Source organism: Hippocampus bargibanti, linkage group LG09, assembly GCF_051943395.1.
Source record: "Hippocampus bargibanti isolate YZ-2025 linkage group LG09, ASM5194339v1, whole genome shotgun sequence".
NCBI lineage: Eukaryota > Metazoa > Chordata > Actinopteri > Syngnathiformes > Syngnathidae > Hippocampus > Hippocampus bargibanti.
Window position 1 is genome coordinate 25,139,913 of NC_142742.1, and position 6,464 is coordinate 25,146,376.

A 6,464-nucleotide genomic window follows, 5' to 3' on the forward strand; every position below is an offset into this window, starting at 1 on the left:
CCCCTCTTAGGACCCCCCCCCCCACCGGACCGCCTCGCTGCCCCCCCACCCCCCCTCAGGTGCAAAACCTTGTCAGGGTTGCCTTGACGTTCTGTTTCGGGTCTCTTGCAAAAGTTTGGCAAAGCGGGCCAACCACCGTTTTGCGCCATGGTGAGCCCCGAGCCGCTTCGCCCTGCCCAAATCTTCCACGCGGCGGCTCGACGGTCTCCGCGTTTCTTCAGGAAAGGCCGTCATGGCGGCGATGGGCGCGGCATCCCGTCGAGGGCGTTGTGACATCATGAATGACGTTTTTCGACGCCCTACTGTAGCTATCGAGCTAGCTATCTATTAGTTATACGGCTACCTAACTAGCTGTCTCTATTAGCTAACTATTGGCTATGTATTAGCTAGCTAGCTTTCTGTCTATTTGAGTTACTTCTGGGTGTGGCTGCCGCTGCTCACCACAGAAAAAGTATCCTGTGACTGTAAAGTGACCTTTAGAGTTTTGAAAGGCGCTTAGAAATTAAATGTATTATTATTATTCTTCTTTTCCTTTGGGCTTTTCCCTTGAAGGGGTCGCCACAGCGAATCAGTGTCGTCCATTTTTAGAGGTCTGATCCGCATGTTTGTTTTGGCCAAGCTTTGACTTGGGATGCCCTTCCTGACACAAGCCTCTGTATTTATCCGGGCTTGGGACCGGCTCAGAGCATTGTCATCAAATGGTGAGTATAGTTTTTTGCTTTTTTGGACGTTGCTGTGCCGATGACCATTTTGTGTTTGGAAGCCTTTTACTGAGCGAGTTGTTTGTTCTGTAGCCACACAGGGACATATGTCTTCTCGTTATTATTATTATTATTATTACATTTGTCCACCTGTCTACCCTACCCCCTTCCCCTCCTCCTCACTGCTGCATGTCTGTAATTCTCCCCTCCCTCCTCTACTACGGATATCGACCAATCACGTGCGGCTTTAACCGAAGACTGGGGGCGGGGAATAGAGGACGAAAAATTGTTAGGAGCCGGCTCTCCTGGTTCACTTCAGAGATCCGACTCTAAGAACCGGCTCGTTCGCCATCGACACATCACGAGAAGAGACGCCGGTGCCGTCTGTCCCGGGGTCAAAGGTCAGCGCTGGAGCCAGGTCACAGGAAGTCCGAATGACATGGAAGCGCTCAATTCAAATGTAAGAAATTCACTGGTGAAAGCGGGCCCATGTCGCTTCTGCCCCCTCGACCGACCCCGTGACCCCCCCCCCCCCTCCTCATCCCACCCGTCCCATTAGCGGCAACCTTGCCGGCGTAGCGAGTCATTACCGGCGCTGTGAGCCTCTCAGTTCCAAACACGGGCGCTTGTCACCGCCGCGCTTGATTGGCAGCAGCCAGGGGGCGGGGCGGGGTTGGGCGGAGGGGAGGGGGGCAGTGTGTGTGTGTGTGTGTGTGTGTGTGTGTGTGTGATGGGAACGCCACTCGAGATGTGAATTGGCTCGACCACTCCAATCAGGCCGCTGGATGACAAATGAAGTGTGTCTCTCTCAACCCCCGGCCCCCCCCAGGCCCCCTTCTTCTTCTTCACACTTCTTGGCCGTCCGGGCTCAGGAAGAAAAGGCCAGTTCATGTGGGAGCGCTTGACAGCAACACAATCACATTCCCATTCAGACCCCCCCGGGCCACTTCGCCCCCCCCCCCCTTCAAGCGCTCTCGCAGGCTAAAATGACGACACGGAGGAGCGGCGCGGCCCAATTAGAATCTGTGAAAGCCACAAAAGGTCTTTGGAGGTTTGGACAGGTGTCTCATTTTGTCTCGTTTTGGCTGCTTTGGCCGCGGGACGCTTTTGGCAGCTTTTGCGATGGCCGACCGACCGGGGAGCAAACGTGAGGAAAAGACCATTTGTCACGCTGTCATGACGCTCGTCTTCCTCGTCCTTCGCCAGAAATCAAATCGGCGCCGTCTTGGCGTCGGGTCACGTCGCCGCTAAACACTAGCAAAAAAAAAAAAAAAACAGAAACGGTGGAATTAGTTGCATTTGTTTTGCCACCTCATCGTGTTGCTAGTTAGCCAATGGGCGCATGTTGCTGCAAGAATCCAAACAAGGACGCGGAAAATCCTGCTGGACCCTCCGCACCCTGCCCACCACCTTTTCCAGCGACTCTCCTCATTACGCCGCTACCTGCACCAAATCCAGCAGATATTTCAACAGGTTCTTCCCCCGAGCCAGAAACTCTTTAAACAGTAACCTAAATAGAACTTTTTCATTTTTTCTTATGATACTAGTGCAGCGTATTCTACCCCAAACAAATTCCTTGTGTTGTCTACATAGATGGCAAGAAAGATGATTCTGATTATTATTATTATTATTATTCTGATTATTGTTATTATAATAATGTTAGCTGACTGTCTAGCAAGTTGTTAGCCACTAGCTAGCCAGCTAGAAGCCATCTACTAGCTGGTTAGCTAGCTTTCTATCGATTTACTTCCGGGTTGAGTGAACGCTAGCGCGTGTGGCTGCCGCTGCTCACCCACAGTAAAACCAATCCCGTGACTGGAAAGTGATCTTGAGAGTTACAAAGAGTGCTTGTAAATGAAATGTATTATTATTATTATTGTTATTATTGTCACTATTAGCTATCTATTAGCTAGCGAGCAAGCTTTCTATCTATTTGAGTTACTTTTGGGTTGAGTGAACGCTGGCGTGTGTAGTTGCCACTGCTCACCCTCAGAAAAACGTATCCTGTGACTGTAAAGTGACCTTGGGAGTTTTGAAGAACGCTTGTAAATGAAATGGATTATTATATTATGTTAAAAAAAACGGAAGTAGAAAGCTCTCACAACAGGAAATAAGAAAATAAAAGTGACAGGAAATGAAATTACGGCAAGCAGGAAGTGGAGTGCTCGTGGAAACAGCTGACTCAAATGGTTGGAGGAAAACAACTCAAGCAAAGAGGAAGTGGAAAATGAATCTAAAGGGGGGGGGGGCCCGGGGGTCCAACTCGTCGCCGGACTACGATGGCGCTTGGACGAAATACCGACGCCGCCACCCGCCAAACGGAGTCGGGACGCCCGCCATGTTGGCGAGCGCAGCACAGGATCGCGGGTGAGTGGCGGCCGCTGGCGGGGGGGAATGTGAGAACGCTGGCTGGGGGTGAGCGGCTTTGTGCGAAGGTGTGAACAGCGCGGACAAGAGCACTGAAACTTGTTCTTGTCCTGAGAGCAAGAAGACCCCACAAAGAAGGCCCCTCAAAGACCCCCACCCCAATTAGACAAACATTAAGGTCGATTAAGGGTCCTCACGGGAGCGTCGGCTCTATATAATGACCTTAATGGGCGGACTGGTTCTCTCTTTGGCTCTCTTTCTTTGGGCCCTCAATGCCTTAAACAAACTTGGAGGGCCCGGGGGGGGGGGGGGGGGGGGGGGGGGGGCGGGGGGGGCGGTTTCCCATTAGGCTTTGTGGCTGAACTCTGTCACAAAGGCCTCGCTTGAATCCGAGCTATTGGCCCACAAACAAGGAGCTGTTCCCACCGAAGGGGGGAGGGGGGTGCAAATCAGACCCCCGACCGCTAGGGGCCCGGCCGGGGGTGGATCTGCCTTGCCGGGGAGAGGGGGGGGGGGGGGGGCGGAGGGGGCGCCGAACGTCTCCCGTTTTCATCGCTTCCGGGCGGCAGCGACGCTTTCGTTTCTTGCTTTTACCTGATCGTTTCTGCCAAGGGGGGGGATTGGTTTATAACAATAAGCATCATTTAGAAGTGCCTTTCAACACTCTTAAGGTCACTTTAAAGTCACATGATCATTTTTTTCTGTGGGTGAGCAGCGGAAGCCACACGCGCCAGCATTCATTCAATCCGAAAGTAACTCAAATAGATAGAAAACTAGCTAATAGATAGCCAGCTAGATAGCTAGCCAGTCACCTAGAAAGATATACAGCTAGCCAGCTACATAGGTAGCTTCCCACACAGCTAGCCAGCTAGACAGATGTATAGCTAACAGATAGCTAGCTAAGTAGCCAGCTATTCAGATGTGGGAAGTAAAATAAAATAAAAAAATCAGGGTGGGCGTGGGCGGTGGCGGTGGCGGGATTTGTCATAAGATGCGGGAGGGCGAAAAGGAGCCGCGGCTGTCGATCGGCGACGTATTTTGACGTGGACGTGCCACCGTATCGGAAACGTCGGTGCTTTAAGCTGTCGCTGTTAGCGCGCTTTTACACCACTTTTATGCTAATGTTTGACTAGCGCCGGGCTTTTTTTGACATGTTTGAGCAGGAGCGTAATGAGACTCGGGCGCCAACAAAAGAGCACCGCTGACGGCCTACTTTGACACCGCCTGCTCGGGAAGCGGCGGGTGGGCGCGGCGGCGGAGGGTCGAACCACGCGACGGCGCTGACGCCAAGTGACGGCGACGTGGGGCCTTTGCGGCTCCGCCCGCCGTCGCTCTCCGGGCGCCACGTCGGGCCTCAAATTAGCTTGGACGGTCGTGAAAAAAAAACAGTAGCCAGGACGCGAGGTCATTGGCGTCGCACCACAGCCTCGTCGCCCGGCAACCGTTGGCGGTCCTTCCTCAGTTTGTCATGTCGGACAATGACACGCCTCTTTTTGCCGGCTCCGCCCCCTCTTCCTCCCGCTTGGCCTCGACCCGAGCGCGGCCGTCAATCAGCCACCGAGGCGACGGCTGACAGATGGAAGGCGAAAGAGACGCCGTCCGCCTAAAAATACGCCGCAGACGGCGAATATATCGGGAGGCGGCCCGCAGATGGAGAGCGCGCCCGGGTCGCGTCGCCATGGCGATGCCGCTCGCTGCGCCGGTACCAAGTAGTGATGGGAATTCCGGCTCGTTGCGGAGAGCCGCTTCTTTTGGCTCGGCTCACTAAAAGGATCTGGCTCTTTTGGCTTTTGTGCGTTGCTTAAATTAATTAACTACCAAAATATCATGTCAAATTATGGTTGATAATGGCGATACCCCCGACCCTTGACCTCCCTCGTCACCTTCCCCTTGGTTTGTCGCCCTAAGCACGAGTGATGGGAATTCCGGCTCGTTTCGGAGAACCTCTTCTTTTGGCTCGGCTCACAAAAAAGGTCCGGCTCATGGCACCCAAATGGCTCCTCAGTTTTTTTTTTTGTTGCTTAAATTAATTAACTACCAAGAATCATGTCAAATGATGTGAAAAACGAATTACTCATGTAAAAAAAATACACGATATCAAATACTTTTTATTTAAATGGAATAGAGGACAAAAAAAGTCGGCTCCCATTTCCGGCTCCTTGTTAGGAATCAGCTCTCTTCGTTCACTTCGGAGAGCCGCGTCTAAGAACCGGCTCGTTCGCGAACGACACATCACTAGTACCAAGGCGTCCCCGCTTCCTCCTCCCAGCGTCTCCAGCGGGCCCAAAACGCTGCCGACCAAAGCGCCTCACTTCTTTTGCTGCCCAATCGCATTTCAACCCTTTGACATTTGACCTCGAGTGAGACTCGGACCGTTTTTGCGCTCTTGTTGCTGCTCGTTTCTGGCCCGATGGCTGACTTAAAGGACAACCGACGTCTCCGGACAAGTTGTGTCCATAATTTATAAAATGGCTTCAAATGACTTCTACTGAGCGCATTTTAATAAGATTACACCGCATATCGCTATATTTTACGTTTTAAGACTCGCTCTGAATATTCAGGAAGTCTTGTTTTGGAGTTGGTGACGAGTCCGTATGTGACGTCACTAAAGGACCGCCCTTGACTGTAAAAAAGATGCATTGTAACCGTCCTTCCATCACGTCAATGTATTTTGCTGTACATGTTTGGTCTGAGAACCGTGTTGCACCCAAAAGCTGCCAGAAGAGGGAGTCCAAGCTCCATATAAGGAATTTATCAGCCTGTGGAAGCGGAGGTGGCCACTGGAGGTCGCCATTTTGTGCCTCTTTTTTTTGGGGTGAGAGATTTTCCCCCAAAGTTGCCTCAAAATGGCACGGAATAAATCTTTAATCGATTGCAAACATGTATGCTTTCCTCTTCAGAACTATTTGAATCCTATTCATAGCTGGATGTGTAACAAGAAAGCATATTCTCCGAATCTGAAGCCATTGTTTTGATTCACAAGCAATGCAAGACGACTTCGCGTGACGTCACGAACTGGGGGCGGGACTTTCGGAAAATGCCCAATTCGCAGCTCCATTTTTTGCAGATTTTGGACACTTGAAGTCATTTTTATTGGTGTTTTGCATTTGAATAAAAATATCAAAAAACAAAAAAGTGACGTCTTTTGTCCTTCAAAGGACAAGCGACACCATTTTTTTTCTTTCTTTCCTAACTGACATCAGAAAAAGGTTTGATAGCATCTAAGAGAGCCAAACCACGCAGGATGATATTTTGAGTCAAAGGCAAAACACCAATCAATCAAAATGACGTCAATTGTCTCAAAACTGGCACAAAAGGAGCTCAAAACTGGAGAGATTGAGAAAGTCGTGACGTGACATTGGGAAACACCTTCACAAACTGCCTTGCACCAGAATC